Source organism: Orbicella faveolata, unplaced genomic scaffold, assembly GCF_042242905.1.
Source record: "Orbicella faveolata isolate gen_17 unplaced genomic scaffold, um_ofav_v1 contig_24, whole genome shotgun sequence".
NCBI lineage: Eukaryota > Metazoa > Cnidaria > Anthozoa > Scleractinia > Merulinidae > Orbicella > Orbicella faveolata.
Genome location: NW_028301552.1, coordinates 22,027,424 through 22,040,498, shown reverse-complemented (window position 1 = coordinate 22,040,498; position 13,075 = coordinate 22,027,424). Strand labels below are relative to the sequence as shown.

The following is a 13,075-nucleotide window of genomic DNA, read 5'->3' as shown; positions in this document are numbered from 1 at the left end:
GGGTATCGAATGGTCTTTGCGAGCAGTACGTTTATTTTTGCGAGCACGAGCAGTGATCAAATTTGCCTTGCGAGCAACGAGCACTTCAGAAAATACCCGATGACGCACAGCGAGCACTTAAATTTAAACTTTTAAGTTTTAAGTTAAAAATTTAACACACGCAAGGATAATAACTGTATTGCCAAAACCTATTTTCACTTTTTCAGTTCCACTCAAATCGTTTCAATTTCTATGCTCAATTTAAATCCCAGTTATTTTTCTTTAGTTTGGGATTAATTTAACAGCAAAACTATAAACAATATTGCAATGAATATTTTAGCGACAGCTTTTTTAGCAAACATTTTCAATCCAAAGCAAAACTAAAACAAAATGTGGATAAATACGTACGATGTTTCTTGAGCCACAATTTGCTTGTTTTGTTGGTATCTTATCATATTTCGCTTCTTGGAGCGTTTATAAGGCAGGTCAGTTACCCTGGCGCTAAGGGAGCCCTAGCCCTAGTTCTCAGCTAGGGCTACCCTAGAGCCATAGTAACCCTACCTACCTTATAAACACGTACATGAAAAAAAAAAGAAAAAAAGAAAAAGAAAAAAGAAAAGAAAAGAGAAATGTGGGAGTGCTAGGGTAACCCTCTTGCTAGGGTAACCATAGCACTGACAGGTCTCAAAAACCGCTTATTGGCTGGGGACTTTTTTTAAGGACGCGTGCGCAGAACCTTGACCGCTGACTTACTGCGGGGATTGGAAGCGCGATCGAGTGGCCATTGAACGGTAGTTTGTGTGAACTACGTTTGATTGTGCTCTTTTCACCACAAGTTGGTGCTTTTTGCTTGGCCAGTTTGTCAGCATACTTGCAGTTTTATTAATGGTTATTTATGAAGAAAGACTGGGTTGTCGAGGATGAGCATAAAATCAATGGATTGCAGTTGATGTTTACCGACAACGACGATGTTAACCTGCGCTTGGAGGAGCACAGCAAATTCGGCGCGAAATTCTGCTACATCCTTGCACTGGTTTCTGTTTGGGATTTGTGTATAATGGAAGGATCTCTTGTGGATTCGTTTCCTTTTAAATTCTACCCTGGTCCCAGAGGTTTTTCTTGATTTTACTTTTCGCGAAGCGGCGAACACGAGTCGCGAAGTGGCGAGAAAGAAAAACCTCGTTTTTCTTTCTCGCCGCTTCGCGATTCGTGTTTTCACCACTTCGCGGCTCTCTCGTAGCTCTCTCGTGCGGAGAAAAATCAAGAAAAATCTCTGGGACCAGGGTATGTAAATTCAGAAGCGCTCCGCAAATTTTGCTTGCATTGATGTCATCAACCTTTTTCCTGTAATCGATCATCGAACTTGTCATCCTCTCGATTCTCTGATTCTCTATTTGAGCTTTCTTCTGGTTCGTCGTCGTCTTCATCTCCACTGTTTTTGTTTTCTTCATGCTAAGCTGTCATTGGCGTACACCTCAGCTCATACAGTAAAAGTCAAGAATAAGAAATTGGTAAGCAGAATTCTGTATACATACAGTTAAGAAGGTCATTAATAACTTACATTGTACAACTTTCAAAAATAATAGTTCATTATATCATGTCCACTTCACAATACATGTTTGTGATGTTTCCACCTTTCAATAAAATTCCATACCAGTGGCCATAGCACCTGACCATGCAATGTCTTCATTACTTAGGAATTCGAAAACGGAAAAAACCAGGAGATTATTAACCATAATTATTTTGACAATTTTTTTTGAAGTTTTTCTTGAGTTAATTTCAACAATTTACCACAGGTTGAATGATTCTGTTACAGTTTTGAGGCAATTTATTGCTTCTAAAGCTTCCTCTTTTGAAAATTTCATTTTCCTACACAGTTACAAAATTAGCTACCTTCTAAAATTAGAGTGAAGGATTTCAATCTTTTTCCCTGTGAAAACTTCAAGGTGGTTCTGAAAATTATGTGCCATACCTTAGCAGCACAAACCATTTCATGTCTTGTGTCATGCTAAATTCTTAAAGCACACTGCATTTTATACAAACTTAGATTACTTTCATTCCTTAAAACTTTTTTCAACATTTGACCAGTTGAACTCTTTGAATTGCAGAGGGAGATGTTGAAGGAAGTTTTGGCAGTGATAATTTCCTCTTTCAAGGGATACAACACCAAGGAGATGCTGAATGTCAATAGCCCCTTGACAAGGGCGGACTGTGCCACCCTCCATGGTCATGTGAACATTGCAGTGACTCTTAGTGATATCATCTCCCAAATCAACTACTTCCATGTTGTTGTGACTTTGTACATCCACAACTGCAGTGCACATATGCCAAGTGGTACTTGCTACGGAACTTGTGGACCAGATAGTGCTTGGCATGCAAAAAAATGGCTTCCTTGATGAAGAGCATGAACTTTCTATTCTGCAAATTTTGGGTGAAACACTGTACATTTCTGCTCTCGGAGTATACAGTAACACTGAAACTTCTATCATAACTCTTATTGGTATTACCTCCTTGTATTAATGCAAAGTAGACTCATCTTCTGTCTAAGATCATTGATTGGACAATAATTTTGTTATGATCCACGACAAATTTTTCGGTTTTCTAAGTTGGGCACAAAGTGGAAATACCAAAAAATTGCTGGCTCAGACTAACTAATTTAATTCCAGTTGATGATTATTAGCAATATGTGATCTCACATTTATTGCCTCCCCTATTAAACAAATGTTGTTTTTGTACTTCTGTCTTCTTGTCTGTCAACCAAGGTCTTTTCATAGTTAAGTAGTGGCTGTGGGTGGCAGCTGAACCCAAGAACCATGTACACATCAGTGAACTGTGACTGGCTCCTTTCATTTTGAGATTTGAGCCATTTGCCCTCTGGATTGGAGAGTTCTTCTAGCACGAACACAAACACAAAAAGATGTTATGCCAGATATCCCTGGTAAAATGCTAAGTAAACATGTTGTCTCTGAACTACTGTAGATACATGTATTTTGCAACTGACCAAACAGTCCAGCAGAATGCTGATCACAGAAAGTTTCCATTTCAGTCAGATCATAGAGGTGTTTACCACCCTTGTGTATAGTGCTTGGTCAGTGCGCTGTGAAACTGCTGAACATGTTTGCCAAATTCTGGTTCTGCTACAAACGTTCACAACATTTTAAAGGAGCTCAGTCACGGTTTGCACATATTGAAAAATTTAGCCTCAATTTTTCAAATTCGTTGTTTGTAATCCATGTTAATCTTCTCCATCCTTGTTCCTTTATGGTTTATCATTATCTCTTTGGTGTTTTTCTATCTTATTCAACTGTTATTTTCAGGTTTCCTACCATTTAAAGGTAATTTTGTATGTGGCCAAAATTACTCAAAATACCATGACTGAGCTCCTTTAATTTCTACCTGTATTAACAGTTGAGTACAGTCAAGGATAATATTATCTTTATACCTTCATTAAACATGGGTTAGCACTTCAACCCTTTTGTTGTTTATTAGCTCTGATGCATGCTCAAATATAGTTAAAATTTGTAATGAGCCTTGACTACAGAGTGATGGTTGACTCTAGGGGGAAAGGTTTATAATGATCCCATTCTCAAACTGCAGCTTCTTTTGGATTTTGCAAAAACTGACTTATTTGTGTGTTTTCAATTTCAAATAAGAAATTAAATTTACATGTTTGGTCACAATTTTTTTTTCACTTGAATGGAATGGTTGGGGCAGAGACTGGTGATGCACAACTTGCCAGTCAAAATAGGGTTTTAGTTACTTTGTTTTCTCCAGTAACTTTACACTGACTTGTTCAAGCTCCTCAACTACATTGTGTATGCTTTCATGTTGTAATCTGGCGACATTTAAGTTAGCATTCTGCTGAATGATTTAAAAGGTCTAATGTAATTATTTTGATGCTATACCTGTATACCTGTGGGGAAACCAGATTTGATAATGATTGGTATTTTTTCATTCTTTTATTTTCTTACAGACATTTTCATTGAATGATACATTTTTTTCTGACATTCAGATTCATGAAGTAATTTTTTTTTCACTTTAAATCCTAAATATTGTTTTTTGGGTTTTATATTCCAACAATACTTGGATCACACATTGACCCAGGAGTGCTTTATAAATCTGGCTCTCTGTTTTTATTAAAAATCAATAAGTTGAGTCTTTTAGGTTGAGTTGTGTCAACTAGTAAAGCATTTTCTGTATGTTAAACTTTTGGTACTGATGCTGGAAAGCCCTTTTTAGGGATGCTCCGTAAAGTAAACGCAGGTATTGTATGGTGCAAGATAATTTTTCTTTATTGCTTCAAAAACAAAAGAAACCATTACAATGCCCTGATTAGAAGCCAGTGAAGTGCTTATGCTACCAACCTTGCATCCTACTACGGTGTACGATTATTTTTAATTCTGAGAAGTAAGCTTGAATATAAGCTTATGTACCTACCTATTTCGGCGAAATATAATGTTTGCTGCAAACTATTCGCTCCTGTGCGTCTGCTTGAATTAACTTAAGCTTTAGTGTTTGTTACAAATGCTCGGGTTTAAAGAAAGCTAAATCGCTGTGGTCCAGGCTCTCGAACACTGTAATGAGATGTTAGGGGTACTTTAGTCAGCCTCCCTCAACAGGTATCACCAGCGGAACTTTGCGGAAAGCAACAAGTTGTCTCGTTTAATACTTTTCCGTGAATTTTCATTTGGCCGAAAGAACAGAAAAATACCCTCCTCTAATTCATTTCATTAACAGCGATCTGATCGAGTAATCCTTTTCTTTACCGCCTCGAAGAGCCCGTTGTCCCTTGGCGCATATTATTGATTTCCACAAAAAGTACAACAAGATCTAAAAGAAATCCAGTTGCTTGTTTTGAGTTAGGTAAGCTAAATTTTTCAAAGCGGATGCACCTTGAAATGGCGGGAAAAATTCGACAGCTAACCGTGACGCTGAGAAGAAAGACCATCTTGATATTCTAAACAAATCCTATTTTATTTCACATGAACAAAGAGAGGCGTGCAATACACTACAATAGAGCATTGATTAAATGATGGGAATTACAATCTTGATGGTATTTAACACGAAAGGAACGCCAAATGAGAAAACAACTTGTCTCTACTCACAGAGTCACTTTTTGCATCCGCTCGGACGAGGCCTTGCCGTCAGATTGCCATTAATCCAGCCATTATTCATCGTTAAAGAGCTTCACTGAGCTGCTCCTTTCGGTTTACAACCATATAATGCCTTTGGGAAGTGTTTTCTCAAAACCATGGAAACGAAAAAAAAGTCATTTTTGATATTTCCTTGCGGAAGAAACAACGATAACGTAGTCCAAATCTCAAGCTTAACAAACACTGGGCTGTCTTAACAAACGAAAAAATCAGAGTCCAGTTTCTCTTCCACCAGTAGCGAACGTTAACACAAGGGGGAACCAGGTAAGGGTGAATATTCTGTAGAAAATGACCGCCGATCTCACTAAACACAATGCCAAGGCAAACTAGAAACGTCGAAGGCGTAATTCAACCGATTATGGAAGTTTGAATAAATGTATGAGCAGCCTGATGAAAGGCTGAATTACGTGGCGAAATCTTATTCGTCGTCCGCCATTTTGAAACATTTGAAGGCGGGAACTGAGTGCGCATGCTCAGCGGTTTTTGAGACCTGTCCATAGCACTAGGGAGGAAGCACTAGGGAGGTAGGGGGTAGGGTAACCGTAGCACGTAGTGAGGTAGGAGGTAGGGTTACCCTAGCAATAGGATTACCCTACCTACTGACGTTGTGAACACACCACGAGAAGAAGTTAAAAGCTCCCAGACTTTGCGGAGTTGTGATATAAAAAAATATGTTTTTTGGTTACATAATTCTTAGGAAATGTACACAACGTGGCATTTATTAGTTTGACAAGTATTTCGAGCTTCGGTCTCGATGATCGGCAAACCGTGTTTCCCACTGATTGGCTGAAACAGATTAATTTAACGCAATGAAGCTTCATTTGGAGGCTTCCATGATCTAACCAGTTAGAGCCATACAGCTCTGACAGGCTCTGACAGGCTCTGACAGGCTCTGAAAGTCAAATAGTAATAGTATAATATTCTTCATGTCATCATGATTCTAGATTACTTTCTTTCCTTTGCGGGTGCATTTCACGAATAATTCTTACGCCTGTCAGTTTCAATGAAACAAGGAAACATGTTTCCAGAAACATTCATATAGTGCGTGCATGTTTTCCCAACTTTTCGTAGTTTTGCCATTTGGGAAACATTGTTTCCAGTGTCAATAGGCCAATTCCGATATATTAAAATTCTAACTTGGCTCCGAGGCTTAGGGGAATAAAACAAAAGAAATTAATTATTCATCCTTCATCCTCGATGCGATTTCTTTTGTTTTATTCCCCTAAGCCTCGAAGCCAAGTTAGATTTTTAATATATCGGAATTGGCCTATTTTTGTTTGCAAGATGCAAATTATGCTTCTGCTACACGGCAGAGATTTTTAACAAAAATGCGAGCACGCGAGCAGTTGCAAAAATTTGCGAGCATGAGCAAGCGAGTACACATCTAATTTTTGCGAGCAATTCGAGCAAAGGCCAAATTTTGCGAGCATTTTTAATTAAATGGGACCATTCGATACCCCTTTTGGAAAATATCGAGAGGGCCGATTTTCAGTGACCTTGGCGGCCCGCCAATCAGTGGCATATGCCAATATGGCAGATCGAATGAGTTCTTAATTATATTCCATCGAAATAGAAGTCACTATAGATTTTCTTTCAAACCTTACCTGTTGGCTGCTTATATCAAGAGAACTTAAATTTAAAGATAAAAAAAAGGGGGAGGGTCCTGGTATTGGTTTAGGAGCAGGAAAACCTTCAATAAACCCCATAATTCCTTACATTATCTGCTTTCAGAAACGTTTATATTTGAGCCATTCGCTTTACGCTTTGTTAGGGGAGAAAAATAAGGAGAAAGTTAAGTAAGAAATACAACAATGGATGTATTGCATCAATGCCAAGGAAGAGGGTCCACAATAGGGTTCTCAGATCCCGCTTTCCCGCCCATTTTTTCCTGTTAATCCCACCATCCCGCCCTTTTTTGCCTGGAAATCCCGATCCCTCCTACTTTTCAAGGACGTTTCTGCGTCAATTATTATTTTTTTTAAAATTAACGATTAATATAATTATTGACACAAACTCTTTAAAACAAGACATTGCATAAAAGATCACAAAAGAATTCAATGGGTAGCAGATAAGTAAGCACAAATGATTATAACGTTTCTTTCTGTAAACGGTTTACTGTTTTGTTTCCTTTTGTCCACGTATCACTGAAAGAAAAAGATTGCTCATTCCCATATTCAAGAGATGGCCCGTAAACACACTTGACAGTTTCTTTCAAAGCTTTCAGCGTCTTCACTTTGCTTGAAATCTGGGCTCAGACCTTTTCTTTCCGAATGAAGGCATTCCTGCACGCACATCCTTTTCGTAATATGGTCTAATATATGGTGATGCAATTCGTAATGTCGCATACTGCGTACGGTAAATCATAGCCTGCAGTACAGGCGGATTAGCGGGCTCTAGCGCGATATCACGCTAGAGCCCGCTAATCCGCCTGTACTGCAGGCTAGATAAATCACTATCACCGCCATCCGTTGGGGCCATCCTGGCCAAAAGCCAAGCGCTTTGAAAAGGTCGAAAGATTAGAAAAACTAGAAAAACTAGAAAGGATCGGGAGGTCAAGGTTACAGACGCAAGCATCGAAAATGTCGGAAATGGACGATACGTTTGACAGAACCTGACAGGGTACAGAGCGGTTGCTGTTCATTACTTGAAACCTGACACAGCTATACGGTTCGTTTCTGCCAGCTTGTGGTTTTTGCGCCGGTCAATAACAATTTATGAAGTCACGTAAGAATTGAAATCCCGTATCCCGCTATGTTCCCTTTGCGAATCCCGCATCCCAACCTCACAAAAACAAAAAATCCCGCTCCCGCTCGTAATTGTAATTCCCGCTTTCCGCCCCTGTGTTCATGACCAGCTCAAATCCCAAATATCACAGCGAAAAAAAGCCAAATCCCGCATCCCGCCAAACCTATTGGGAACCCTCAAGGAACAATTTTATGTACGTTTCACGATAAAGGCACCCAAATTTAGTCGATAGGGATGCAATATGTTTCGAGCACACAGTGTTCTTGAGACCACATATTATCTTTTACGAGTGCTAGCTATGCTCTCATTTTCAGAGATAACTCTTTACTGTGCAATAGAGATTGGTCTATATTTACTGTGTAGAAAGTAGATGATTGCTGCATTCAAACTAAATGGAAAAATCGTTAGGTCCCGGTTCTCGGTTTCTCGGTTTCCGAGAAAATAAAAAAAAAGATTATTTGTCTCTCACAAGCCAAGCCGTTTGGAAAAAAAACATCATTTTGTATATGTTGTGTGTTTTTTGTATATGTTGTGTGTCTTGCGGGGAATGAGGCAAAGGGCGCTGCACAAAATAGGGTTAGGTGGCGCGCTCTAGTTGAGGAGCTATGTTCCACTAGGAACGAAGAGGAATAAGTAAGTAAGTAAGTGTGTGTGCCGATGATATCTCCAATGTTATCCCGATTAAGAAGTTACCATTTACCCGGAAGGCAGCTTCTTTATAGACGATTTTATTCCATTATTAAAAATACGGGGGAGTTGTAACAGCGTAGATTAAAAATATTATAGCATCAGTGGTAGTTAAGCTATTTCTGCGGACCAGCAAGTTGTTAGTGGTGTGTCGAGGTGAGCAGATTATGCAAATTAGGGGTCGGCCCCCATCCGTGAATATCTGCTGACCAGTAAATAAAACGTAAGAAATGAATGCGTGGGTAAATATTGCGAGCGCATATATCGTTTTAGATATTACGTAATTAGGTGTGTTGCACTAAACCTGGAAACTTTCATTGTTTGCTTTACGGTCAAAGTTCATTGACAGCAAATTAGAAATAACAAACAAAACAAAGCGCGAGGTCAATACATGCCAAATACTGTGCTCAAAAAATCTATCGAAATCGAGAAAATAAAACACAAGTGGAAGGAACGAGCCAACATTTTCCAAGACGGCACGGTAAAGAATCCTGCAATCTGATTGGTTCTTAACGTGGTCCGGATTTTCCTATCTCCGAGCACTAGTAGCTCGCGAAATTCTACCATTAAGTCATCCAAATAAGTAATATCAGGCGGGCGGTTTTTCATTTCGTCTTCACACACTTTATATAATAACTGAGATACTGCACGCGCTCTGAGTGGTCAATAGATCATGTTGAGTTTAAAATTAAGGAAGTTTCAAACCTTTTTTCGGTGCTTTCCACGGTCTGTAGAGAACGAAGTCAGCTGGATCTGACTGATCAATTTGGGTTGTAAAAAGCGGGAAAAAGATTTCTTTCGAGTTAACATTAAAGGAGTAGGTCACTCCAAAAACCGTGTATTTTTTTTCCATCACCAATAAAAATTTCACATTGAGTTGAGTTACTCACCGTTGTTTTAGCTTCTGAAGTGGATGCGATCCCAATGAAAAAGAAGTGAAAAGTTCGACACCGGGAGCCGCCATTTTGAAAGGATCTTGAAGGCCAGGCCGCATATCCGTAAAGTCATTCCGTCCGAATTGGCGCCGCAAAGCTCAAGGAGGTCATTGAAGGAAAATGCTTTCCGACAATTTTTCAACGGAAGGCCCTTGTAAAGGCACGTATTGCAAGCGAACGGCGCATCGCAAGGAACGAAAAGAGGTAGCTATCAGTTATACTTTTAATTTTTAAAAATATTTTTGCCCGGCAGAACTGTCGTTGACTTGACTGTGTAAATGTTATTTCTGCGCAAGAAATTGAAGCTCCTCGCTGGACTACAGGGCTCGAATTTCATGAAAAAACCTTGGGCCAGCTGGCCCCTAAGTTTTCAGGTTTAGTCGCCAGCACAAGTATTTTAGTCGCCAAAAATTTTCGACCCTTCAGGCAATACATTTTCACGAAAAAGACGCTAAAACGGCGTGAATCACGGGTCAGTTTCATGTATAATCAGTTTGCCGCTTTTTTTCCTATAATAACAGGGAAAATGGCTGAATTAAATTCTTTTCTTCATTTACCAGTCTTACCAGTATTTATAAAAAAAGCTTCCATGTTGCAAGCTTTTAATTCATTATATTTCGTAGACTGGCGCTAGGGTTTTCGTGTTTTCGTGTTCATTGATGCATAGCGACTGCATGCGTTTTTTGGAAGTGATTTATTAAATTTCTTAGGGTACCGTAGGAACTTCAAATGCCCTGCAGATTTCTTTAAAATTACAAGTCAGACTAACCCCGTACGGTTTTCTTTTATCGAAAAAGTATTTTTTCGCTTTATAAATCTCTTGTGTGGACCAAAATCAGAGCGTCTTTAATAATCGGCCTTGACAGCCAGGAATGAGGTAAACTACTATAATTTTTTAAAGTAAAACCAGTGAGCAGCACGTCTGCGAACTACTTGAGTTGTAAAACTTTTTTATTTTCTCCTACGCGTTTCGTGTGACTAGCGCACACTTCTTCAGGGAGTTTAACAATACAATCAAGTATACCTGTATATATACCTAGGTACAATTCTGCATTTCGCAAAAAACGACACCTACGGATTTGCGTATACAAACCGCTCGGTAATGTTTTAGCTAAAACTGTGGGCCCCAAATAGTTATGTCACACTTAAAATATGTCACACCTTAATTATATTTTTACGCCTGTTTCCTAGACGCATTACCGAGCGGTTTGTATACGCAAATCCGTAGGTGTCGTTTTTTGCGAAATGCAGAATTGTATCTAGGTATATATACAGGTATACTTGATTGTATTGTTAAACTCCCTGAAGAAGTGTGCGCTAGTCACACGAAACGCGTAGGAGAAAATAAAAAAGTTTTACAACTCAAGTAGTTCGCAGACGTGCTGCTCACTGGTTTTACTTTAAAAAATTTCTTGACAGCCAGGGATGAGGTAAACTACTTACAAATTTTTAAATGCTGTCTAATTTGATTTGGAATACATCGGAAGAAGTAGTTAACTGTACATCAGTCCTATCTACATATCGACAATTACCGATAACAAGTCTTGCTATAGCGAAATCCGATATCCGCATGTGAATAATATTTTGTCTGAAATGTGTTACAATTTGTTTTCAATTTTATCAACACGATTCATCATTAATTAAGGACAGTTTTTTTGCATTCACGTCATTTTTAGGAATTATAGTTGCTAATGAAAGCAAATCTACGGTAAAAAATGAAGCTTTAATTTTACTGCATGCTTTGTCAAGTAACGAGGCGAGTAAACACGACACATGCGATACGGATAAACACACTAGCAGAGTGAATTTTCCTTCGTCAGCTAATGTTTATGCATGTAAAAGTTGCATATACGTTTTTCTTCTATCCAAAATATGTTACATGTGCTTAGCTTTCCAACAATACAAATTACAATTCTCACAAAAAATCTCATGTAATGATAAGGAATGTCGTCAATTTCACATTTCTCACGTCAAAGACGTCGATTTCACTTCGCATCTTATATGTAAAAGTCACTGCGTATTTCACAAGAGTCCACGTAGTCCATAAGTGTAAAGAAACCTGGCAAACACGTATGAGCACGGGCAAAAAGTATCCAAATTTTATAAGTAAAAACACAGACTTGTGAGGTGGAAAGCATTCGCCCGATTTAAACACACCATTGAAAACTCGTCAGTTTCTGTGATATCAGAACTCCCTCCGCATTGAACCGCCAGTAAAATAAACATGGAGACAAATCAGATCAAAAGCATTATACTGGGGATTTATTTAAGCCACCAGTTCACTTCTGAGAGCAATTTAAAATTAAAAATAAACCTCCTCTTCCACTAACTGCGTCCATTGCAATTGCACTGGAAAATGTACCTTCCATCTTGGTGACCTACTCCGGCTGTTCTCGGCAACAAACACATTCTCTTTGCGTCGGCATGGTTGCACATCTCTCACAAGTACACCACAGAGCATTTTCCAACCGATCATTCCATTCAACTTAATTATTATCATCCGCGGAATCACTAGCACGTTCTGGCTTCAAGCGCAGCCATACTAAAGCTTAAAAGGACAAACACATTCTCGGACGGAATGACGTCACGGATATGCGGCCTGGCCTTTAAGATCCTTTCAAAATGGCGGCTCCCGGTGTCGAACTTTTCACTTCTTTTTCATTGGGATCGCATCCACTTCAGAAGCTAAAACAACGGTGAGTAACTCAACTCAATGTGAAATTTTTATTGGTGATGGAAAAAAATACACGGTTTTTGGAGTGACCTACTCCTTTAAGCTTATCAAATATTTTGCGTTTAAACTCAATGCATTCATGCACAATACAATAAATGAATTTGGTTTCCATAAGCTTATATTTCAAGAAATAGTTTTCATTTATAGCAAAAGACAACGAAACACGGACTTCATATCCTTTAACATAGGTAAATTAATTTTGAATAAATTTCGGGAGCAGCATTTCTGAGCTACTTTATACCATTTCGTTCGTTGAAGACTGTAGTTAAGGCAGTCGAAACTGCTCGTGTTTTTTATATATATACTTTTAGCCAGTCGCTGTTTCCTGCTCATGGTAAACTAGAGTCAATGAACACCAGTCGATGTCAGTGATAAACACCTGAGCTTGTATAAGCTTAACTTGTAATTCATCTTAGAAGACAACTCAGCGTGCCTGAGTGTTGGTTGACAGAAAATACTATTCCGAAGTCTAATTGAAAAAAGTACTCGTCCGGAACATAGTAGACACAGATAGTAGGGGAATTATTATATTACGGTAAATTATTTACTTAACTAAAACGAGTTCCCTTAGAGGAAGAATAAATTAGAGTGCACAACTGCAAAGATTTCTTAAAAACTCCATTCTTCACTTGGCCTTACCAAACCTGTTGCCTTAAAAGACGAGAAGCTGTAATAAGGGGCCTGACAATATCTGTTTTAAACCACTAACCCGGCTCAGCTGGCGTTTGACATTTACTATTGTTCCATAAATTATTAAAAACTTTTCCGGCTCAAACACTTAAGTTCTCGCCCCGTTAACTTTTCACTCGTTCCCGGTCGGAAAAGCAAGTACCCGTTGATGA

The 13,075-nt window shown here is 38.8% G+C and overlaps 1 long non-coding RNA gene across 1 annotated transcript; it reads left to right on the top strand.

Moving 5' to 3' along the window:
• The first annotated feature begins 166 nt into the window (after positions 1 to 166).
• LOC149110884 (uncharacterized) lies at positions 167 to 4,134 on the top strand. The gene is made up of 2 exons (XR_016207995.1): positions 167 to 1,490; positions 2,088 to 4,134. It is a non-coding gene; the product is annotated as an uncharacterized LOC149110884 (long non-coding RNA).
• The last annotated feature ends 8,941 nt before the right edge of the window (positions 4,135 to 13,075 follow it).